The following is a 26,527-nucleotide window of genomic DNA, read 5'->3' as shown; positions in this document are numbered from 1 at the left end:
ATTGGCAGCTGAAGCTTTTTGCACATGTGGTGTGTACACACAGATAATCTCAGCACCCTTCATGTTCAGAACAAAGAAACTGCAGTGTTTTCCTTTTTTTTTTTTTTCAGTCCACATGGTCTTTTTCTACAGTTTAATCTTTCATGTGCAGGTACATGGATTTAGTAGTAGTCCATTTGTTAATTTTCATATTTGATTTATTCTAATCATGGATTGAATCACCGTCATCATTAAATTCATATTAAAGCTAACTTTTTTGCCAAATTATTACAGATGGCATGTATTATATGTATAGTATCTCACAAAAGTGAGTGCACCGCTCACATTTTTGTAAATATTTGATGATATCTTTTCATGTGACGACACTGAAGAAATGACACTGTGCTACAATGTAAAGTAGTGAGTGTACAGCTTGTGTAACAGTGTAAATTTGCCGTCCCCTCAAAATAACTCAACACACAGATATTAATGTCTAAACCGCTGGCAACAAAAGTGAGTACACCCCTAAGTGAAAATGTCCAAATTGGGCCCAATTAGCCATTATCCTTCCACGGTGTCATGTGACTTGTTAGTGTTACGAGGCCTCAGGTGTGAATGGGGAGCAGGTGTGTTAAATTTGGTGTCATCGCTCTCACACTCCCTCATACTGGTCACTGGAAGTTCAACATGGCACCTCATGGCAAAGAACTGTCTGAGGATCTGAAAAAAAGAGTTGTTGCTCTACATAAAGATGGCGTAGGCTATAAGAAGATTGCCAAGAGCCTGACACTGAGCTGTAGCACGGTGGCCGAGACCATACAGCGGTTTAACAGGACAGGTTCCACTCTGTGTGTGTGTTTTCTATACCGCTTATCCTACTGGGTCACGGGAAGCCTGGAGCCTACACATCCATTCATATAATACACTACAGACACTATGAAAATGCCAATCACTCTACCATGCATGCAAGTAAAATGCCAATGGGAATACATTTCAAATATATTTTTCTCATATGAATTCATATGGGTGCCAATAATTGTTGCACTCATGCAAACATGGAGTCTATCTCATATAAGACATTTATTTGAGTAATTCCAGCTGCTCCACTGATCATAACAAACCCACCATCACCAAAATTGAAACAGGAAGTAATGTGACAAGTTAATCCTTGAGCTCAAGACCTGCCTGGATTAGGGTTCCCGAGACCCTCCCCTGGAGCCAGGCCTGGGGTGGTGTCCACAGCCTAAATTTATGGTTATATATTTACAATAAATGTGTATGCTGCATGCTGCAGAATTTTTCGAAAGACAAAACACACGTCTCTTCCTGAATGACTGTGACAGGAATAAAAACACGGTGAGGAGGAACGGAAATGCTGCCATAAATCACAATGACTGTGCAGAGTCACACTAACAGTCACCCAGCGGAAGATTAATCCATCTCCAGCGCTTGATAAAGGTTAATTTGGTAAAAGTATGCATCCGTTTGAAAGCAATTACCACTGGATTGGCAGAACCGGCGTTGCCATGGGGACCTGTGGAGCTGGGACAGCGGTGATGTGTCTCTGCATGATATCTCCATTTTATTCATTACAAATAAAAAGACACAAAAATACCCCAAGGCTTCACTGACCGAGACTTCTTCTGATGCCATCAGCTTCTGGGAGAGCAGATTTATGGAGATTTCAGATGAGCAGAACAAACATGTTATGAAAATGTAATTCACACACTTAAAGTTGATTCAAATTGTATGAGGAATTACTCTTATGTGATTTCTTTTCTTTTATTTTTTTTTTGAAAATCAGAAAATTAATATTATGTACATGTTTTTTTTTTAAGGGTATGTCCATGGGTTTTACCAAAATCACCTTTCGGAGACTCCAAAGGGCCCTTGGTAACCATGTACACATACCTAGAATAAAAAGGCTACTACTCTTGATTTTTCTCATAATTTTGGACACAGATGAAATGTGACACTAAGAGCTAACATTTCACATATCCAGCAATCTACAAAATGTATATTTATATATGTCTATTCATAATTGAAACCTTTGCGTGCTCTTACATGCTTTCACACCATTGGTTATGCAGCTTTACGCCAGGACTTTTAAATTGAAGTGTTGATTTTATAGGCTATACAAAGCATCAATCATCGACGCAATCGGTCTCAATCAGCTCGAGCTTTTCACAAAGGAATGGGGGAAATGGGACACTTCCCTTCAGCATAGACTAATCGGCTATTGAAGGTTATGGACATGACATGGAAGCTCCTATTAGTTAAAATGAGGTGTTAATCAAAAGGGCAGAGTTCAGTGGCCATTTTGAAATCTACCGATAGGAATATTCACACAGGAACTGAAGTTATAACGGAGAATACGTGAAAAATTAGGCATATCTCCCAGTAATTTGAAATGATGCAGGAACAGTCCGTGGGCATGTACTGATGTAAAATGTGTTTTGGACTAAATATTTTTACATAATTGGACTGTTTGGACCTTTGGCAGTGTAATGTTATGGATCAGTGGACTACTATGAGGCTTCATAGGTGAGTTGCCTCAGTTTTGTAATTGTTTGTTTGTATGTTGGTGGTTGTATGTTGATCGAGACATTGATTGTAGCTGCTGTTTTGGTTGTATTTTGAAACATGGTTTATATCGAATGACAAGAATCTTAGCTTTCCAAAGGTATTTCGCATGAGTACCTATGTACACACAGAAGCTGTGTACATAACATAGTTTTGCTCATAACATGGCAAGAACCTTGGAGGAAACAAACACAAGTCATTTACTCTGTCTAGATGCTTTTATATCTCACATCATGAAGCAGAACGTTTTCTTTGTGTTGGTATTAAAGTCCCAGGAGGAGCAGAAGAGCTCCTGTGTTGACATGGACACACACACACACACACACTGGGTTCAGAACACTGTGTGTGTGTGTGTGGGTGTGTGTGTGTGTGTGTGTGTGTGTGTGTTTTCATTGACCCCATGACCTGAAGAAGACATAATTGGTCTCCAGCTTCTTCCTGTTTATTGTCATGCTGTGTTCAACAAGCACAACTAATTAGCACTCGAATTTAGCCTTTTATTTTGATACTTAAATACACGCACACACACACACACAGTGCAGTGTGACAAGCCATTAACACCCTAAGGAGTTCTTCAGATTGTTCCTCTGGGGAGTTCTACGAAGCTAAAACTTTATCAGATTGTTCAAGTAAGAAGTCAGCATGTTCTACAAAGGTTTATTTATAATGGGACACGAGACAGTAATATAATGATCCCAGTTAGATATAAAGTCACTAATAAAAAGCTTGTTTTAGGATGTTTACATAATCCATGAGCAATCAGTCTATATAAGAGTCATCATCAAACATTTTTACACCCAGGTTCTTTCTACTCACAACTGAGGGATCATAATGTCTAAAAGTCTTTAAATAAAAAAAGGTGGCAGGGCATCAGCATCCTCTGTGTAAACAGGAAACAGAGTGTTGTCATTAACATGAGCAGGAGGTGGTGCATCATAAGCATTATGTCAATGACAACATAAGCAGGAATTTAACTGTAAATTTAAAAATCATCATAATTTTATCTGTAAATTGTTTGCAGGAGCATTTACATTAAAAATGTGTTTTCATGAAAATCATGTTAGTTTGGAAAAATGATAGTATCCTACGACTTTGTGTAGATTTACATCTAAGTAGACTCAAAGCTTCAAATTGTATAATTGTTGATGAGTTATTGTGATTTTATATACACTGTCAAAGTTTATTATCTTTCCAACAGAACCCAGTGTGTACAAATAGAGAGCTTAAAGTCATCTGTGTTACCAGTTGTCCATGGAGTTCCTCAAGGTTCAGTCTTAGGTCAAATTTTATTCTCTCTATATATAAACTTCAATTACTTTTAAATGCAGATAAACCAAATTAATTCGTTTTACAAATACAAAAGTTTGTTCATCAAACCTTAGTGATGTATTGTAACTTTCCAAGGCAATAAAATCGAACTTGTTATAGTTTGTAAGTACCTGGGAAGTGTCCTTGACAACCAGTTGACATTCAAGTCACATATTGATTATACAGTTTTTAAACTTAAATTGAACTTTGTCTATATTCTAAGGTTGAACTCCTACCTTTGAACTTACGACAGCGCTCACACCGGTACTGTTTTATTTACAAATCAATGTCTTGTTACCTGCCAACCATCATGTCTGTAAAAAAAAATGAACTTTACAATCTTCATTTAAAGGACATTATTCAACTTGTCGTTCCTCGTGTTAGGTCTGAGCTGGCAAAACAACAACGTGGAACAACTTACAGGAACACTTTAAACTTGCTTAAAAAGTGATCAAGCCCACCATGATTAACCGTGGAACAAACAATCGGATGCAGTTATAAAGATTTAGATCGTTTATTAGATCTGTGCTGTTCTGTGTGCACTCTTGCATCAGGATGAAAACTCGATAACAGAAAGTTCCATTTAAACTGAAAAAAAAGAAACTTCAAACAGATTTCAGCTTTGAAGTTTATTCTGTTCCATTACGGCAAAAAAGACGAGGATTATACGTATAAAAGGAGACGACTTTATTCAGACTGACTCCACTCCAATTTCACAGCACTTGTAGCTTTCAAAAGGTTTCATAAGATGTCACATGAATATCTTACACACACACACACACACTGGGTTTGGCTTAGCACTGGCTTACTGCTTCCTGTTTCAAAGAGGAGAGTTGTGTGAGAGTTTGATTATTTTGTGAGAGGAAAATGCTGGAATATATTGAAAATGGACTGTTAAAAGGGTCATTCATTTTTCAGAAGATTCAGATGGATGTAATCGCTTCATATTTTTTATTTAAGATTTCTCAAAAACATGAACTGTTTAAGGGGTCAAAGCACAATTCACAGACTGGATCTCCACTGATAAATACATTGTGATGGTAGAAAGGCTTAATGCGGCCATGCAAGTCCCTGTGAATGAGCTGTTACTATAGAAACAATTACGTATTAGAACGAGGACATTAATGTAAAACTGTGATTTGCATCTACACTACTGTCAGAGCTGCTGTTATAGAAAATTAATCCACACCTTCTGGCCAGTCACAATCCAGAATTCAATAGTTCTGTAGACTAACTGCAGATCTTCTGTCCACAATATATATATATATATAATGGTTGCATCACAGTGAAGAAATCTCCTCACATCAAATAAAAACACTTGCGCTCTACCATTGCATCTATAATTAGCCATAAAATAACTAAATTAATGAAGTGAGATGAAAACAAGAACTGGTGGACAATGGTGGACTGGAGGCCTTATACAAAATAGATCAAATAAACTGAATCTGTTGTTGAACGATAGGATGGATAGACTGAACAATATGTCAGATTGCAGAGGCTGGAGGAAATTTGGAAGGAGTAAATGGAAATGTCAAATCTGTGAGAGGAAAATAAATATATAAAAAAAGACAGATTAGTGGAGCAGGACGGAGGAAAACATATAAACCTGGGACTTCTATGGGCATCTGATTACAAAGAGAATGAAATATTCATTGTGTCTTCTACTTATACATTACAGCACAGTGAAAGTCTTTTCTTCCCATACCCCAGCATGTCAGGAAGTTGGGGTCAGAGTGCAGGGTCAGCCATGATACAGCGCCCCCTGGAGCAGAGAGGGTTAAGGGCCATGCTCAAGGGTCCAACAGTGGCAGCTTGGCAGCACCGGGGCTTGAACCCCCGACCTTCTGATCAGTAATGCAGCGCCTTAACCTCCAAGCCACCACTACCCTACAAGGTAAATCAAAGAATGAAATAAAAGATCACCTTGTAGTAGAACAGGCTCTGAGTTTTGAAGGGCTGGTAAAAGGTATGTAACTGAACAGAAGCAGTGAGGAGTATCCACATGGCCATGAGGCAGTAAGGTTGTTTTTGACGTTGGTGTACCAGATCAATGTGTGGGACACGTCTGTAGCGTTTCCTGCAGAGAATTGAAAGGAGCTATTAAGAAATCCATTCATGGGTATTTTTAACCTGTAAGAAAGCATTTCAGCAGGAGCAGGAAGGATAGACTGAGAGCATGCATGCTGCTGTTGTGTGAAAGTGTTGCATGTGCAACGAGGGACTGTTCTTACAGGAAATACTAAATAGTACAAAAAGCATCAAGCTGAGTCAGATTAGGTGACTCCATCTCTTGCTGGTACATGAAAAAAAAAAAAGAGAAAAACACTCTATGATCCTGTTGCAGGCTAATTATTTTGGATCTGCGACCGTGCCTGGGTGATAAATCACTTGTGTAGTGTGAGTGGACAGCTGCGGAGGTGCTCTGATATTTTCAAGTAGGTTTGATGTTCTCGATGCTGAATCATGTAGTGTGAACAGCAAGAACAACACTAATAGCTAATGCCAATCTGATTTCGTTTCAAATTTCATTCACTTTCTGTAATGCACAGCAGATCCCTGAATCCAGTTCATCATCCGTCTATTCGTGTGGGAGAAGGAGGGCAAAACAAACACAATATCACTTGAGAAATTATTTCGTATGTCCAAACCAAATGGTCATTAATGTGAGCACAACATATTCAAATATTTTTGAATTTTGATAAAGTGCAGTATCATATATCACACAGCACTACTGAATTCAAAATGATTATTTTCCTTCTAAATCCGTGCCTCTTATTGTACCTTTTATCCATTTGTAGTTATATTCAATGCTGTGGTTAATTACGTCAAGTGAGCAGCTATAAACAGTTGCCTCTCTTTCCTCTCTCTTGAAGTTAATAAGACAAAAAAAAAAAAAAAAACAGCTTGTCATGTTACTGATTAGCTGAAGATTGATGTGGACCGTTCCGCTGTACAAGTCCCTGTGAATGAACTGTTACTATACGAACGATAAAGGATTAGAACGAGCACATAAGTAACCTGATGGGCTGGAGTGCTGCTAAAACAGGTTCTGAGCTTGTGACTCACACAGAGAAGTAAAGCAGCTCCTCGGAGACCATGTCTGCGTGGCAGCGTAATCGGCCAGACTGTGCAATCTGAGTCTCGCACAGAATCATGATTTTAGTGAGTGGGCGTCATTTTGTAGAAGCAGGTCTGATACTCATTCCCTTCCTGGTGGAGCTGTTGATGTTGATGTGGGGTTGGTAGTGTAGTTACAGAAGATAAAATTGGTGGAAATAAATACTCAAGAATGTACAGAGGTGAATGAGTAGCTGCATTTTCCACCTCTTTGCATTATTCGTAGCGTTCCTCACCTGGTGCAGCTGTGCTGATGTATCTTCATCATGCTTTTTTTTTTTTCTTACTGCTACAAATAACCTGGAAAATATGTAGAACATTGAAAAAAATAATAAATTGTTGACGTTTTCTATAAGGAGACATTTAACATTTATGGAAGGAGTCTCCAGTGTCAAAGTCTCCAGATGTGCTGTATACCCAGTGCTCTTAGTTCTCATGTCCTTGCGTTATCCGATGAGTAAAGAGTTTTCGCATTCTTGACATTGCGAAAGCCGGCGTGATGAGAAAACCAGCAGCAGCAACAACAACAACAACCATGGAGATGTTTTTCCTCCTTGAATAGCCGTGAAACATGATTTGTGAAAATGTGGGAATGAATAATGCATAGGTCTGGCTGTTGGAGAAATTCAAGGCTTTGTGTGTTTGGAGATACACCAGCAGTTTGTGTTCTGTATTTATAAGAAACCCCAGGCATGTCGATAAAACCCCATGAGCCTTGATACTGTCCGGATACAACATCTCAGACTGTGAGGGGACAAAAAAATAAGCCTAACCGACTCCCATTTTAAAATATGAATCGATTTTGGTAATAAAACAGGCAGCTGGGCCACATGTTCATTACAGAATGGGAACGGTTTTTTAATCGGAGTTAATTAACCTGAGTTTCCTTTACAATGTATTACAGTAATTGTAATTAACCACAGCAGGCTGAGCAGAACCATCACCATAATCCACTTCTCATCACTACAGATAAGAACCGCAGTCATGTTTCTGGGCTAATCATCTTCCTGTCTTAATGACACGCTACTAATTAAACAAATTAAAACTGTTTTCGGTTCAAATGTGACAAATCGCCATGATGCATTTGACAATGTCCATGTGACAACACGGCACAGCAGATTAAAACACAATCAGTGCATAATGAATTCCACCCTGTAAGCACAGAGTAATTCCATTACTGCACACGGGCGTGTGTCCATAATAAATATATTTGCGATATTTAAGACATTAGCCATGATTATCTTTTAAGAAGATGCCGCCTACACAAGAAGCATTTTAAGCAGTATTTATGCTCCATTCTGCGATGTATTGTAGCATTGTAGACCCACCTCTCGTTAATCACTTAACTGAGAACTAAATCGGGGGGGGAAAGGCAGTGAGAAGAAAAACCCCTCACTAACGTGTTGAACTAACACCTCTCTAATAGCTTGATGCTATTCTTAGACCCTGATCTATTTTTACTAACACTAAGTATATGTTATTAATTTGGTCATGGTGTATCCCGAGCTATCCCAGAAACACTGGGCACAAGGTGGGAATACGTCCTGGATGGGACACCAGTCCATCGTAGGTATAAATGGCTAAATGCTGTAAATGCGCCAAATGAGGAATTTATTTATCATAGCTATTTTTCTGTCAAATGTTCTGTCATGTTTATGAGGGACGGCGTGGATCAGTGGTTGCAGCTCTAAGCCAAAGATTCCATAAATAAAAAGTGTCTGATGCGGTTTTGTAAAGTGTAGGTGTGCAGTGTTTTTGACTCATACAGGGTTAAGTTTTTGACTAGCCCAGGTGAGTATTCAGAGGCGGCAGCAGGGTCTCGACTGACTGCCTCAGGACAGAAACTGTGTCTGTAGATTAACGCTGTTTATCCGGATTGTTATTGGTCATCAGGTGTTGATTAGTTCTCTATAACAGCGGCTCTCACAGTAGTGCAGCTTTATATTAAAAAGTTAATTCATTATTTTAATACGTTATCGTTTCTATAGTAACGGCTCGTTCACTGGGATTTGTACAGCGGACGCTCCCCACAAACAATCCATCCATCCATCTTCTATATCTATGTATCTATCCTTTTCAGGGTCACGGGGGAACCTGGAGCCTATCCCAGGGATCATGGGGCACAAGGCGGGGTACACCCTGGACAGGGTGCCAATCCATCACAGGTCACAATCACACACACTCACACACTACAGACAGCCTACCATGCATGTCTTTGGACTGGGGGAGGAAACCCCCGCAGCACGGGGAGAACATGCAAGCTCCCCACACACAGGGCCACGGTGGGAATCGAATGGAAGGAGCCTCCAGTGTCAACACTAGTAAGAGTCAGAGAGGCTGGTGAGGGAACTGTTTATAACTGCTATAACATAAGTGAGAACAGGAACTAACTTGGTTAACACGAAATGAATGCAACTATAAATGGATAATAAGTACGGTGGTGTTGTTGGGTTTTTTTTTTTTTTTTAATCAATAACAATAGTAATCGTTGGTAAATTGCTCTGGTGTAAGAGGAATAAAACACTTAGGGACGTGCTGTTCTAGGAGAATAATCAGGTTAAGGTTGGTTACAGTAACTCCACTTCATCACACCTTCTTGAACAGCACAACAATTTGAACAATACCCTTGTTTAAATATAATTTTTCTATTAGTTATAGAGTATCGTGACAATCTACAGTCAGTGCTCTTCAGTAAGGCGGTGGGAACACTGTGTGAGGTGTGAATACACCCTGAATTCACGGGATGGCAGTTACTCACAGTGTGAGTATATTTTAATAGGCGGTGGTGCAACTTCTGAAATGATAATTAAATATGAACAGCAAGCAAACAGAGCTGTTTAGTCTATGCGAGAATTCCCAAAACTCATTAGCGCTCTCGTCATCCCCTCGGCCTCGTCTTCAAATCTGACTAAAACGCTAAACAGTGATGAGCTCAAATCAAATAAACCTCAACAGGCATCGAGAGGCCTTGCGTTTCGTTCAGCGCACACTCATATTCGACTCAATCAACACACTCGAGCAGCGCTGCAACGTCCACAGTGCATTCACACACTCCTGCTTTCACACACTTCTGGAACCACGCTTCGTCTCAAGAGAGACATTGAGAAAACAATAAAACAATTACAGAACATCACAGAGCTGAGAGAAATCTCCAGTGAGCTTTGACTGATTCTCTTCAACCCTGAACATCGTTTAATAGATCACAGAGAACCATGTACAGCTCGACAAACACCAATAACCCGAAAGCTTCACCCATACTCCCAAAGCCTGTTTACTGAGAAGCACTACAGTTAAAAAAGAAAAAAGGGCAGTGGTGGCTTGGAGGTTAAGGCTCTGATCAGAAGGCCGGGGGTTCAAGCCCCAGCACTGCCATGCTACCACTGTTGGGCCCTTGAGCAAGGCCCTTAACCCTCTCTGCTCCAGGGGGCGCTGTATCATGGCTGCCCTTGCACTCTGACCCCAACTTCCTGACATGCTGGGGTATGTGAAGAAAAGACTTTCACTGTGCTGTAATGTATATGACCAATAAAGACTCATTCAAAATTTTATTTTATTTTTTTCATATCTAAATCAGAGACCAGGCTTACTCAAGGAGTGAACTTTTATGTATAAAATGATGCATGAAGTGTCTGTAAGTGTAGCAGATGAGCGCTGGGTCAGATTATCCTTCAAACTGTGGGCTTGTTTTTTTCACAGGAGAACAGCAAAGGGAAAAAACAGCTTCCTTCTTTAACAACTTCTTTACAATTTATATTCCTGTTGTGTTTTATTTTTTTTATTTTAAACATTGTTTGTGTTCAAAGGCAGAGGTTTAAAAACTCCATCTCTGAGAAAAATCTGGCAACTTCGGAGGTGGGAACGACAGACAGGTGGTTTAAATGATCTGAATGTGGAGCTCAGAAAATCGCCTCAAGCTGCTGCGTAACCCGACTCTGAATACCAGGAACTTTCCCTGTGTAAATACTGACGTGACTTTAGGACTTACCTCGCTAACTCCTCATCAGAAAAAACCCAAAAGAAAATAAAACAGACAGGCCACACCCACAAGCAACAAACGTTGCTGCTTGTTAATGTGAACACAGCATAATAGTTATTAATTTTGAGCATTTGTAGAAAGCAAACATCTTTTTTTAAATAGAAGTAGCTTCTGTATCAACTCATACTGATGAGCTAATATAGCTAGCTTGCTAAGACTAACTAGCATGTTTCATACTTTAAATATAATTGTGAAAATAATCCTGTATTGATGTTGTTGTTGCCATGTTTTCCTTCACAGTGGAAGGTTCTGCCTGTTGGAAGCTGGGGATCTGATAACAGCTCGACACAATAATGAGATTAGACTGGGTTTGCTGCTGCAATCAGATTAGATCAGACCTGAGTGTGTAGTTATTCAATTCCTCACAATCCTCTGATTATATTAGCATTCAGCTAAGTGAGGGAAGCATCATGGCTTTATCAGTGGATCTCTTTAACACAGCATTAAACAAAGAAGGAAATCAAGGCAATATTACCTTTCCTAATAAACTCGTGCTCAGGTGTTCGTTTGTAAAGTGTGTGTCGGTAGTTTAGCGACGTCTCAGTCCCTGCAGCAGGAAACGTGATGAAGCATTACTCAATTTTCTGTGACATTTTAAAAACATAATTAAGCAGAAATGCCAAGTTGAAACGCTATAAACTCAACTCCTGCAACTTTCTGTCAGATTTCCTTTTATTTATTTTCTGCGTTTGGCTTAAAAACAAATTTATAAATGTCATCGAGTGACCTTTGAGCTGGACTTGTAGTTAAACACTAATAAATACTATTACGATTACACGATTAAAGGAACCGCTGCAGTTCCGAGGGTCAGACGAGGCTGAAGAAGCTTCTGGAAAGCGTGAAGCGTTTTATGGGTAAACAAATCCGGTAATTTGTAAATAAGTAAAAAATGTGTTTCGTAATGAATCGCGTATTTGTAATTAAATGCAGTTTAATATCGCTAGGCAATATGTTTGCACCGTTCAGGGTTTGTTCTGCCTGAGCCGAATAAATCGTTTGAATGGAACGTTCTTGTTTTTCTTTGGCGAAGCTAATCGCTAATTAATTCATGAACAAATTAACAGAGCAGAGAAAACAAAAAAAATCAATCTCAATGCTTATTCATGTGTAATGATGCATTCGTCTCCTCCACATAGAGAGTGGATATTAGCCACGCCCACTTCTCAAACTAATTAACCTCCTTTTTATGAGGAAAATAAACACAAACACGTTGAATAATAAATCAGATGTGGCGTTGTTGTTGTTGTTGTTGTTGTTATTATTACACACGGATTATCCACAGGGCTTTCTAATCGACTGTGTTCCAGAGAAAAGCAGATATTTATTATATTTTCCGCCCGACTCTCGCCATCAGAATTACATTTTTATCAGCACGGCTCTGGGGAGGAGTTTTTAAAATTCGAACCCAAAACCTGTGTTTGTGAGAGCGGAGTGGATTTGTACACACAGCGGGAGAGAGCTCGAGGAAGAGGACGACACAAACCGGAGACGACTGTGGAGGAGAAACGATAAGTGAGTACAGAAGATCCATAAATTACATTCCAATAAAAATAAACAGGTTCTTAATAGATGGAGCTTCACATTCACACTCACACTCACACTCACGTAATTAAGTTATATGGTTATAATTCTCACTTATGAAGTACTAAGCGTATTTTATTTGATTATTAAAATGGAACTGAAGAACATTTGTAATTATAGGAAATATTTGGATATTAAACCGTTAGTATAGTTTGGTACCCTGTTTGTAGTTTATTTTATAACAGGCAAACAAAACTGACAAAGTCAAAAAACGCTTCATGAAATGAGTGAAAGGAGAACATGAAGAACACAGCACGACACACGCAACACACAGCAGACGCTCAGCCATGAAACAAAGAACCCTCAGAAACACTAATCAAAGGGACACACAGAACAGGTGAGTGTAATCAGCTGGGCAAGATCATGTGACATGGTCATGTGACAGGCTGATGGGAAGTGAAGTCTAAGGCGGCCATATTGTGAGGTCTTGATGAATCTGCCAAGCCAAGAGCAGGTGTGGTTTTATGTCAAATGGATTTTGTGTTGATTTGGTTGTTGAAATGAACCTCTACATGGTTATCTGTGTGGATTTGATCACACCACTCTCCTGAGTTTGCTCAATTTCACTTTAACATCCCGACTCTGATGATATGTCTGCCTTAAACAGCCCTGACACTGTAATCTATACACGCTAATATATTGAATTTGTACTAATCGAGAGTCAATGGCCTCGATCTCACAGGCTCAGAGGACTCGAGTCAAGAATTAGGAGTTAAATGAAATTCTATTCGGTTAATTCCATGCTGATTTCTCTCTCTTTCTTTATTTCTGAATATCACACACACACACACACACACACACACACACACACACACACACACACACACACACACTGTGTTTACTATACAGCGGTGATACAGACTACTACACCAAGTAATGCTCTGTGTATTTATTTATTTCTCATTATTTTCATTTATTTTGATATCGTATTGAATTTGTTCTTTTTTTATGTTCTTCATAAGTGTGCACACCCTTTTATACTTGTGGGTGTGGCTGTGTTCATAATGAACCAATCACATTCACGCTCATGTCCAAAATAATTATCCTACAGCAGTCATCAATTAAATTATTCCGATTAACCCCAAATAAAGACCAGCTGTTTCTGTAGGATTTTCTTCACATCTCCTTGTTTTCATCTGATTGCTGGAGCCATGTTCTTCAAAGAGCTTACGGAGCATGTGTGATATCTCACTGTGGAAAAGTATCTACTAGGAGACAATTTCCAAAACATTAGATATACCATAGAACAATGTGAAGGTCATCAAAAACAAATAGAGGAAATGTAGCACCACAGTGACATCACCGAGATGTCATTTTTTGTGTACTTTTCTCACAAAAAACCCCCAAACATCCAAGCTCCAATAAATCAGACCGAAACCATGTGGAAAAATCTGTTATGGTCTGATGGGACCAATTCCAAAAGGTATAATAATTTCCGAAAGGAATGTTTAGTGCAAAAAAAGCACAACACCAAACAAACACCACCCCCACGGTGAAGCATGGTGGTGGCAGCATCATACTTTACAGCTGCTTTTCTTCAGCCAGAACCTGGGCTTTTATCAGGGTGGAGGGAATCATGAATCGCTTCAAATACCAGTCGATTTTACAGCAAAACCTTCAGGTGTCTGATAGTAAGCTGAAGATGGAAAGGAATTTCACCTTTCAGCAGGACAACAACCCGAAGCATACGTCCAAATCGACATAGGAACGGTTTAACCACAAGAAGATCTGTGTTTTTGAAAGACCCAGCCAGAGTTCAGACCTGAATCCAACTAAAAATCTGTGGGGTGACCTGAAGCAGGCTGTGCACAGGAGATGCCCTCACCATCTGGAATGCACAGGAGATGCCCTCACCATCTGGAATGCACAGGAGATGCCCTCACCATCTGGAATGCACAGGAGATGTCCTCACCATCTTTAATGTACAGGAGATGTCCTCACCATCTTTAATGTACAGGAGATGTCCTCACCATCTTTAATGTACAGGAGATGTCCTCACCATCTTTAATGTACAGGAGATGTCCTCACCATCTTTAATGTACAGGAGATATCCTCACCATCTTTAATGTACAGGAGATGTCCTCACCATCTTTAATGTACAGGAGATGCCCTCACCATCTGGAATGCACAGGAGATGTCCTCACCATCTTTAATGCACAGGAGATGTCCTCACCATCTTTAATGTACAGGAGATGCCCTCACCATCTGCAATGCACAGGAGATGCCCTCACCATCTGGAGTGCACAGGAGATGCCCTCACCATCTGGAATGCACAGGAGATGCCCTCACCATCTGGAATACACAGGAGATGCCCTCACCATCTGGAATGCACAGGAGATGCCCTCACCATCTGGAGTGCACAGGAGATGCCCTCACCATCTGGAATGCACAGGAGATGCCCTCACCATCTGGAGTGCACAGGAGATGCCCTCACCATCTGGAGTGCACAAAAGATGCCCTCACCATCTGGAATACACAGGAGATGCCCTCACCATCTGGAGTGCACAAGAGATGCCCTCACCATCTGGAATGCACAGGAGATGCCCTCACCATCTGGAATGCACAGGAGATGCCCTCACCATCTGGAGTGCACAAGAGATGCCCTCACCATCTGGAGTGCACAGGAGAAAAAGTTTCATTTTGCCAGCCACATGTTTTTGTCGGATTAAAAACAGCATAACAGTAACATACCCAGTTTTCTAAAGGCAGGTAATATTGATCAAACTTTTCAAGTGATTAATGTGACCTTTTACACCTTTTTGTATTTTACTTTCACTAAAACAACCAAGGCGACTGTTCAATTATCTTTCTTTACTTTTTTAAACAACTACACCTCCATCGTCAGCTGCTCAGAGACACTGTATTCCTCCAACCGTCACTGAACTGAGTGAAGCAATCTGCTGCCAGTCATTCTGTTTCTCATTTACAATTGTACACACTTTTAAAAATATTGACACGCACTGATCTGCTGGAACCAGAAGTTAGAAGATATTAACAATACACATCATGAACTGCGTTCTAACTTACAGCTTCAAACTCTGACTGTTACAGAGCGCTGACACTGGAGACTCCTTCCATATGCTACATAAACACGTTTCTCCTTCACCGTATCTACGATTACACACATTTTAAAATCCGTTCATTATCAGTGGAGCGTCCGCTGTACACGTCCCGGTGAATAAGCTGTTACTATGGAAACCATAACGTATTAGAACGAGTGCATTAATATAAACCTGCGCTACTGTCAGAGTCGCTGTTATAGAGAATTAATCACCATCTGACGACTAATCAGGATCCAGAGCTCAGCAGCGCCGTGGTGTACATAGATGATATTGGCCTTTTGTAAAGTTGTAAACTGAAGTGAGCTCAACAGCAGATTTATTTCTGAGTGTGTTTGTGAAATGAAACAAATTGAACCCCGAACCACTGAGAAGCTGTGAGTCTCTCTCTCACACACACACACACACACACACACACACACGCGCGCGCACACACACACACACACACACACACACACACACACACACACACACACACACGCAGACTGGTGTGTAGTAAACACTCTGACTGCCCTCTAGTGGCCACGGCAGGAACAGATCATCTCTCGTTAGAGGAGAAGGAAATATAGAGGAATAAACACACGTCTTTATCACTTTTGGGGTCTGAAAATATCTGTATTTTGTTTATAGGTGCTCTAAATAAACATTACATGTAATTAGTCAGGTTTAATTTGCAGCACAAATACAATAAAATGAAACAATTCTTGTTGTTTTTCTTCTGAATTTCAGCTTTATTTATTAGTTAATTAATGATTCAGCATTTTATGTGAAATAAATAAATAAATAAATAAATAAATAAATAAATAGCTGAAAACAGCTGTTAATTAAAGGTCACCTCGGACTGTCATCCTCTTACACTTTAATAAAATACCAGCACTCAGAAACTCTTTCTTAATCTTTTGTCATTTCTATATTTTATATAAAATACACACAGGTGCAATAATGTTCTCTCCATTCAGATTCAGGTGGACAATAATACAAGCAAAATATGTTGGTGAAATTTCCTTCCCCAAAGCATTGTCATCTTTGATCACGAGGCCAAACCTGCGACAGAGGCAGCCAATAAATAAATAAATAAATAAATAAATAAATAAATAACCTAACAGCACCCAACAATTAATAATGTATTTCTCTTTCTTCCTACAATGTTATGGAACAACCTTCCAATTAGTGTTCGGGACTCAGACACAGTCTCAGTGTTTAAGTCCAGGCTGAAAACATGTTTGTTTTGCAGCGATCCTCATCCCTGAGGTGATGAAGTCATACGACGACACCTTAAAGATGGACAAGAGGACTCAGACAAGGGGGCTCAGACAAGGGTGCTCAGACAAGGGGACTCAGACAAGGGTGCTCAGACAAGGGTGCTCAGACGAGGGGACTCAGACGAGGGGGCTCAGACGAGGGGGCTCAGACAAGGGGACTCAGACAAGGGTGCTCAGACAAGGGGACTCAGACAAGGGGGCTCAGACAAGGGGGCTCAGACAAGGGCGCTCAGACAAGGGGGCTCAGACAAGGGGGCTCAGACAAGGGCGCTCAGACAAGGGGGCTCAGACAAGGGGGCTCAGAGAAGGGGACTCAGACAAGGGGGCTCAGACAAGGGGGCTCAGACAAGGGGGCTCAGACAAGGGGACTCAGACAAGGGGGCTCAGACAAGGGCGCTCAGACAAGGGGGCTCAGACAAGGGGACTCAGACAAGGGGGCTCAGACAAGGGGGCTCAGACAAGGGGGCTCAGACAAGGGGGCTCAGACAAGGGTGCTCAGACAAGGGGGCTCAGACAAGGGGACTCAGACAAGGAGGCTCAGACAAGGGTGCTCAGAGAAGGGAGCTCAGAGAAGGGAGCGCAGAGAAGGGAGCTCAGAGAAGGGGACTCAGACAAGGGGGCTCAGACAAGGGTGCTCAGACAAGGGGACTCAGACAAGAGGACTCAGACAAGGAGGCTCAGACAAGGGTGCTCAGAGAAGGGAGCTCAGACAAGGGGGCTCAGACAAGGGGGCTCAGACAAGAGGACTCAGACAAGGAGGCTCAGACAAGGGGACTCAGAGAAGGGAGCTCAAAGAAGGGGACTCAGACAAGGGGGCTCAGACAAGGGTGCTCAGACAAGGGTGCTCAGACAAGGGTGCTCAGACAAGGGGACTCAGACATGGGGACTCAGACAAGGGTGCTCAGACAAGGGGACTCAGACAAGTGGACGAGGGTGTTTTGAAACAGTCTGTTATGTCCGAGTCAAAGCTGTAATAGAAATCAGATTTCCACTGCCGGGTAAATAAAGAGGAATGGAGGAATTGGAACTTTTACACTCGGTATAATCTCTAAAACTCCAGAGTTTACAGCTGTTTCTAACATTTATTAGACAGTGTCACGTGTTAATCCTGCTGCTTATAGCATTATCTTACTTCTGAGTAACACACTTACATTTCTGTCTCTTTTATAAAAGTTATACAAGTATAAATTAGTGTCATATCCAGCGTTACTGAAGGTCATGTGATGGATGTGATCTGACCATGCTGAAGACTGAAGATAAACCTGAACCGCTCCCTTTCACGTGCTTCACATGACATTATGTGAGTGATATGTTCAAGAGTTTCCCTGAAATTCAACGTGAAGTGATCGCAGCCGATATCATATGAATAATCGATATTATAAATTCCTTCAGCCGCAAGAACGTACTCTGCCCCGAGGGTGCACAAACTTTTGCACGCACTCTTTAGCGGTTCATTTTCATGGTGTGATTTTTTATCTCCGGTGCTTTTTCATTTACAGCTTCAGCAGCTCTCCGTCTTTAATGATACACGAGCCTCCACCACTGCAGCTGCTCTTAATGTGGATTTAATGGCTTTTATTTATTTCTTTACTGCATTTAGAACAACGCGAAACTTTTTCTTTTTTTTTTTTTTCTTTTTTTGTCTCCAGTCTGAAACGTTTGGCTCTGATATAAACAATTCAGGAGAAACTCTTCAGGAAAAATAAAACTGGCCATGATTTAAATTTTTTCCAAAAAAGTTGGGACAGTGTGTGAAATGTAAATAACATATATGTTTATGCGATTTGCAAATCAGTGCATTCTGTTTTTATTTAGCGTCCCTACGTTTTTGGGTTTTATACGTACGTTTTATTTTATCAGCGTGGATTAGATCATAGATAGATTTTGTGATTAATAGTCTAATTTATTTCTCTGTAGTAGATTGGACGGTGGTTAGTGCGGTCAGACGTGGCGAGCTGACTGTACCCTCACAGTGTTATTCATCACTGTCGGCGTGAACAGGCAGCGTTTCATCTCCACTCTGTCTGATTTATTGAGTCTGTTTCTCCGTCCCGTCACGCCGCGGCCCAAAGCGCTAACACTCCTCTGATAAATCACACCACGGAGCTCTGAGGACGTGTTTCAAAAACACATTAACCCCCGGACCCGAGACGTCTCCAAACAGACGGGTGACGTGCGGTTCACGCTCTGAAGGTCGGATTGAGTTTGAAGGTGTGGTGATGTGTGAAGTGTGTGAGAGACAGACTGAGAGAAAGGAAAGAAGAAAGATGGTGTATATAAACATCATGCTGAAAAGCAGAGTTTTAGACGAGGACGTGTCGATTGTTGACATTATTTACTTAAACATGTCTTTCACTAACCATATCAAACATCAACTTTATCTACATTCACACTAGCACGTGATTCGTTTGCTCGTGGGCGTGGCTTGTCCAACAGTCGTAGCTCTTATACCATATATCTGTATATCTTTTAAACCTGCTGGAAAAAAAAAAACAAATCACAGAAATCCTAGTGGTTTCCACTACAAATACCATTATAAACATCAGCGAACCATTCATACCATTACCATTATTGGTCCTTAATGGTATCCACTAGACATAACAGGCCACCAATACACGGCAACAAATTACAAGTAACCTACAGGAACCATTAAATTTTCCATTAAAACCAGTACAGTTCCCATTACAACCATTACAAATTCTATGAGGGTTTCCTGTTTCAGCAGGAAAAGATAACTAGTTAAATACAAATGGAATGATGCACTCATCAGCTTCATACAAACTTCATTCTCAGGTTAGATTAGCAAAGATAGCTGTACTAGCGATGTTCAGTCACCAGGGTCACCAACGATCACTGTTACTTCCTTTCAAGCTTTATTTTTCTTCCTAATGTCTCTAATGAGAGCTCGTATATGACAGGAGAAGATGAAAACACACTTCGAAGTTTTTCTGTTCCCAATAGGACACAGAAAAGATATCTGCTGTTTAAACTGAGGAAATGTACCATTTTAAGGGGAAAATATGGTCATTTTGAATTTGTTGGCCAAAGCACTTCTCAAAAAAGATGGGACAGGGGCAACAAAAGGCTGGAACAGTAAGTGTTAGTAAACAGAAAGTAGTTACGTCTGAGTTGTGAATACTGGTGTGTGTATTAAATCCACACTCTGCACTTTAGGTGAGAAAAAGACAGAAATAATGACGCAGGAAGCTGAACGCTGTCTCAACCTGCTGCTCAAAAAATCTTTATTTAGTGCATCAGGTGGCCTTAAATGTCCATGTACACACACACACACACACACACACACACACACACACACACACACACACACACACACTGTATAAAGCAGGGTTGCCAGAGTTTCATCCATCAGATTAGATGTTTAATATTTCACACTGGTGTATTTTCCCTTGATATTGTACTTGTGGTGTGATGTTGTACCGCTAGAGGGCTCTCTCTCTCTCTCTCTCTCTCTCTCTCTCTCTCTCTCTCTCTCTCTCTCTCTCTCTCTCTCTCTCTCTCTTTATTGGCATGACAAATATTAATATTTGTATTGCTTGGGTACAGAAAATAACTACAGAAATAAATAAGTAGAAACAAATGTACACAGATTCAACAATACAGACAGAAATACTAGTAACGAGGCTCAGAACCCTGAGAGGGAAAAATAAAATAAAACTCAAACACAGAAAAGAAAGAAAAATTCCGGTACATATGTATATATGTATACAAACATATAAATCATCATACACACATACATACACTTACTTACTTACACACACACACACACACACACACACACACACACACACACACACACACACACACACACATACATATACATATATATATATATATATATATATATATATATATATATATATATATATATATATATATATATATATATATATACACACACACAAAAAGAGAAGACTCCTCTCTCTCTCTCTTTCTCTCTCACACACACACACACACACACACACACACACACACACACACATTAAACAGTATGGAAATTCTCCACAGGGGGGAGCTGTTACAAACACTTCATTGACGTGATTACAACATTAATTAATTAAGTGAAGTTATTTAATAATCTACAGTCACTCTGTACTTTTGTTTTATTTATTTGCTAAAACTATTTCAAATGTATTTTTCTCGAATGTTAAAATAACAGAGATCAATACTGCTGATAATAATTATTCATGTAGCTTTTTTTTTTTCATTTTGAGTTCAAAATCTAAGAACAAAATGATGACAAATCTAATTAAGAATATAAACAGGATCATTTTATGTGCATGTTTAAAACAAATGTGTTTATTTAGTTTTGTTCAATCCTAAACTCCACCATATATAGACCTGTGTGTGTGTGTGTGTGTGTGTGTGTGTGTGTGTGTGTGTGTGTGTGTGTGTGTGTGTGTGTTTTATCAGCTGCTGTTCTGCAGCAGCGAGATGACATCATCAGGAAGCGCCAGACAATCACACACACACACACACACACACACACATGATCTGAAGATTTGATGTTAATTTACATAATATTAACTGGTTTAACTAGTCAGCACATCAGCACAGCACCGGGTGTAGAGTAGCTGCTAGTTAAACTCGTTTCTGTAATCGGATGTTTATTGCCAATGTTAAAGAACACTTGAACAATCCTGCTATTGATATCATGTTATGTGGTCATATCCTGGTGGTCATATCAAGTTATTATTTGTGATTGGTTGATTAGATTTAACCCCGCCCCTACACACTCATTACTTCATGATTTATTAGAAACTCCAAATTTAGTTAATGAAAGGTGTTCAGTAAAGCAGAAGAGTGGAGATGTTGAAGTTTTCCACCTCAGAATCCCGTCCCAGTGAAGGAATTCCACAAACTCGGCTTCCTGGAGCGGAATTTAGGAGCGACGAGAGCGAGAGCCGCCATGTGGATCTGATTTAAACCTAATGTTTTAAGTCGAAGGCGTTATCTGCAGTGGGATTTCTAATCGTATGGGGTAATAATGTGTGTGTGTGTGTGTGTGTGTGTGTGTGTGTGTGTGTGTGTGTGTGTGTGTGTGTTTAACACCCTGCTGCACTTTGAAATGTGATCTTTATTGTCCATAAGGTTTAAAGCCAAGTATGAAACACCACTCCTCCCAAACAAAACACACACACGCACACACACACACACACACACACACACACACACACACACACACACAGGAATGAGCCACAGTTATGAAATCCAAGTTTAAAATGTATATTTATATACGAAATAAGTGTAATATTTTATGTGATGAATGTTATTTAAAAGTCAACACAAATTTAAATCATATTTAAATTCTACATTCATAATAAATAAATAATACATTTTGATCTAAATGTGTTATATATATATATATATATATATATATATATATATATATATATATATATATATATATATATAATAGAATTAATTAATTAATTAATACATCAATAAATTAGTTATTGAGTGACTTCATGTAAATAAATAAATAAATAAATACATGCATACATAAATACTATAAAAATTATTTTATAGTACATATTTCCAAACATTCAAGTAATTATGTAAATACATTTTCTACACCTCTTATCCTACAGGGTCACGGTGAACCTGGAGTCTATCCCAGGGAGCATGGGGCACAAGGCGGGGTACACCCTGGACAGGGTGCCAATCCATCACAGGGCACAATCACGTACACACTCACACACCCGTTCACACACTACGGACACTTTGGACACGCCAATCAGCCTACCATGCATGTGTTTGGACTGGAGGAGGAAACCGGAGTACCTGGAGGAAACCCCCGCAGCACGCTGAGAACATGCAAACTCCACACACACAGGGTCACGGCGGTAATTGAACCCCGGACCCTGGATTTGTGAAGCGAACGTGCTAACCACTAATCCACTGTGCGCCCGTGATTATGTAAATATTTATGTAAATAAATGCGTTTTAATATGTAAAAGTACATTTTGCATGCTGACTCTATGTAAAACTTTACGCTGTGGTCGTGACTGTTGTTATGCTCTGTGTCTCAAATCGAAAATATTCAAAACGTAGTCTGTCTCTATTCCCAGTTTAATATGCCGTATCTCAGGCCTGAACGAGGGCGTGGACTTCTGCACTTCCATGGCTTCTGGTTTCAGTCATGACATCATCAACACATCATCTGATGAAACCAGTGACTGCTGATGCATGCTCCTCAAGATCGATGTGAGAGCACTGAGTAGCTTCTTCTCTGTCACTCTCTCAGTCAGTACATTCAAAACAGTCCTGATGATTGTTTCCGCTCCCTCAGAACGAACCTCACAGTTCTCACTGACGTCGTCTCCCGTTTGAGCTGAGTGTATGCAGGCAGCAGGAACAGGGGGATGTGGTCTGATTGCTGAAGGTGGAGATGGGTGTAGAATGGGACAGTACACACATGGGACAATATTTTGTCAGTATTTGGGGAGGACTGGGGTAAGTTTTGGTTGATTCAAATGATTTAAATCGCCAATAATAATAAAGACTTCCTCAGGGTGAGCTGATTCCTGATTCGAGCTTCTGAGAGAACTATGAGCACACCTCTTTAGCATTAGCCTGTGGGTGGATTCAAACAGGTATGACAGTGATGGTTGTAATTTCTCTCAGGAAGACGAAGAGATGACCTTTTACCATCAGATACTCTAAGTCTGGTGTTTCTTATTGCATCTGTGCAAAACGTACTGTAGATATAGATGCATAGTCCCCTCCTTTGTTCATGCTGGAGGAAGCCGTCCTGAACAATAGCATTCCACCCAGTTGAAAAGCTAAGTCTGGAATGTTGTCATGGAGCCACGTTTCAGTAAAAACTGAAATGTCAGTAAACAGTAAATAGTTTCTCGTTTCTGTCCGTGTGGATAGGCTGAGCTGGAGTTCATCCAGTTCGTTTTTAAGAGATCGGATGTTGGCCAAAAAAAAGGCTCAGAAGCATTGATCTGTAGAACATCTCTCTTACCACACTTTTAGAAGAAGAAGAAGCCTTTATTTGTCACATATACACATTACAGCAGAGTGAAATCATTTTCTTCACATATCCCAGCTTGTTAAGAAGTCGGGGTCAGAGTGCAGGGTCAGCCATGATACGGTTCCCCCGGAGCGGAGAGCGTTAAGGACCTTGCTCACTTGACCACAGCTCCTATACGTTCACGTTCACGCAACACGTGTTGCTTCCATCTCTGGCTCGGCCAGTCTGTAACCTCGGACGGTTCTCATTCGTACCGTAAGACGATCCTGCTAAAATTGTCCAGCTCAGGCAGACTGATGTCAAGAAGGGTTTGAGGATCATCAGTGTTCATTCTGGGTCAGACGACACTGTGTGGAGAGATCTGGTGATGCCGCCGTGTCCATGCATGCCTCCATCTACGAGTTAATATTTTATTGAGGAAAGAAAATAACAACTTCATAATCAAATAACATTTTATTTTTATTTATTTTTTTAAATCGTGTCTATGTTACTTTAAACAATTAACTAGCTCTAATAATGAATCTAATAACTGGGTCATGTGCGTGGTCTCTGGCTCACAGGTGACTGGGGTCATGTGATTACGGCTCCTCCGTCATTAGCAGAGTTATCGCTCTCCTCTTTCATGTCTTGATGAATCAGAGCACACACACACATATACATGTGCGTACACACACTCACACACACAAACACACACCTGCAGCTCGCTCCGCCACTGGTCCACATTTCACTGATAGAAGCTAGAGGGGAAGGAAAACATCAAAGAGGCACAGCCCAAAGATAACAGAGAGAGAGAGAGAGAGAGAGAGAGACAGAGAGAGGAACAGCCCATCTCACACACACACACACACACACACACACACACACACACATATAGAATGTGCTGCATCATGCAACAGACCAGTAAACCACCGATTCAGGTCATACATGTGTAATAACGCATTAAAATGCCTGCTTGGGTTGGTGAAGGTGCATGACAGCTGTAGTGCACCTGATCCTGTTCATCATACAATAAAGCAAGTCTTGATCTTAATAAGCGTTATACAGTTGTTGTTGTTTTTGTTTTTTTGTTTTTTTACACCTGTATGAACTGAATCAAGAGTTTTTGTACTTTGTTGCACTTTTATGAGCTGAAACAGGTGTTTTTAGATTTAACAAAACACTATTAAAGCAATTCACTAACGTGGTATAAAGCATATAAATCATAGATATATCTGATACAGTAATAAAGCGGTTCATGAAGGTATAGTAAGACTGTAAAACACCCGTTTCAGTTAAAAGAGGTGTGATAAAGGAGTAAAACACCTGATTCAGTTCATAAAAGGTGTAATAAAGGTATATTACCTGATTTGTACCCTAGGTGGGCACACCTGTGCTGGTCTGATTGTGTCGTAATGCTAATTACACAGACAGACAGACAGACAGTTAGAGGGAGAACAGAGGGTTTGGGTTTCGTCTCGGACCCTCTGGCTGTTTCAGACAGATGAGGAATGTTCCTGTGTCTCTAAAGCTCTCTGAGAGGAATATTTCAGTTAAACTCGGCAACACGCTGTACTTGTGTTCAGGTATTGATCCTCATGTGATGTGATTTACAGGCTCCATCGCTTCATTTGTGTATTAAACAGTATTGTTTATTATGTTGGAACATGAAGCGACGTTACAGAACATCTCCTCACTTCAGTCCACATTTATCACCGAGGGACACAAAAAAGAGCACAAACGTGTCTCCCTCATCTGTTATTTATCTTTATTTATTTATTCTCTGCATTCAGGCATCATAGGAATGAACAGGGTTTTTTTTTTGTAATAGTGTGTGTGTGTGTGTGCAAATTATATGAATAATAAACACAGGACTGAATTGGCAGATTCATCAGTCAGAAGGTTTGGGCTTTATTTTCTCTCTGAACGTCTCATTTCATCCCTCAGCAGGGAGAATAAAGCACATGTCTTATTGCAGGAAAAGTCCTGAGCTACACACACACACACACACACACACACACACACACACACACACACACACACACACTGCACGGAGATCTGGTCTTCACCTGGAACTGCTGAGTTGAACAGGGTTGCCAGATTGGGATGAGCACCACTCATAACGCTGCTGAGTTCTGGACCGTGATTGGTCAGGAGGTGGTGATTAGTTCTCTATAACAGCGGCTTTGACAGTAGCGCAGGTTTATATTAACGCACTTGTTCTAATACTTTATCGTTTCTATAGTAACGGCTCGTTCACTGGGACGTGTACAGCGGACGCTCCACTGATAATAAACGGATTAAAATAATGTGTGAAGTTTTATTAAAGTAAGGAGAGGTTTATTCAACATTTATAGAAGGAGTCTCCAGTGTCAGTTCTTTAAGTAACTTTAAGTTTTCTGACACGTTCAGCACAGAGAAATTTACACTTTGCAGTTTCTCGGTAATGAAACATGAGAAGCTAATATTAACCTGGAGAGAAAAAAGAGACGCTGGTGATTCAGGCTGTTTATAGTGAGAACTTACTAACTATAAAAACATGAACAAGTCTGTTCTTTAATAAAATATTTTTGTCTGCGAATTGCCGTGGTGTAAGAGGAATAAAACACTTGGGGGTGTGCTGTTA

At 40.3% G+C, this 26,527-nt stretch overlaps 1 long non-coding RNA gene across 1 annotated transcript in view; it reads left to right on the top strand.

Annotated features, from left to right (window-relative positions):
- Nucleotides 1-334: 334 nt before the first annotated feature.
- Nucleotides 335-26,527, top strand: part of LOC128632904 (uncharacterized) — a 108,818-nt gene continuing 82,625 nt past the window's right edge. Inside the window, exon 1 of the long non-coding RNA XR_008396528.1 lies at nucleotides 335-817. This is a non-coding gene — a long non-coding RNA (uncharacterized LOC128632904). The remainder of the gene's footprint in view (nucleotides 818-26,527) is intronic.

The sequence above is a fragment of the Ictalurus punctatus genome, chromosome 6, assembly GCF_001660625.3.
Source record: "Ictalurus punctatus breed USDA103 chromosome 6, Coco_2.0, whole genome shotgun sequence".
Classification (NCBI taxonomy): Eukaryota; Metazoa; Chordata; class Actinopteri; order Siluriformes; family Ictaluridae; genus Ictalurus; species Ictalurus punctatus.
The sequence above is the reverse complement of the archived record's forward strand: the minus strand, read 5'-3'. Positions and strand labels throughout refer to the sequence as shown.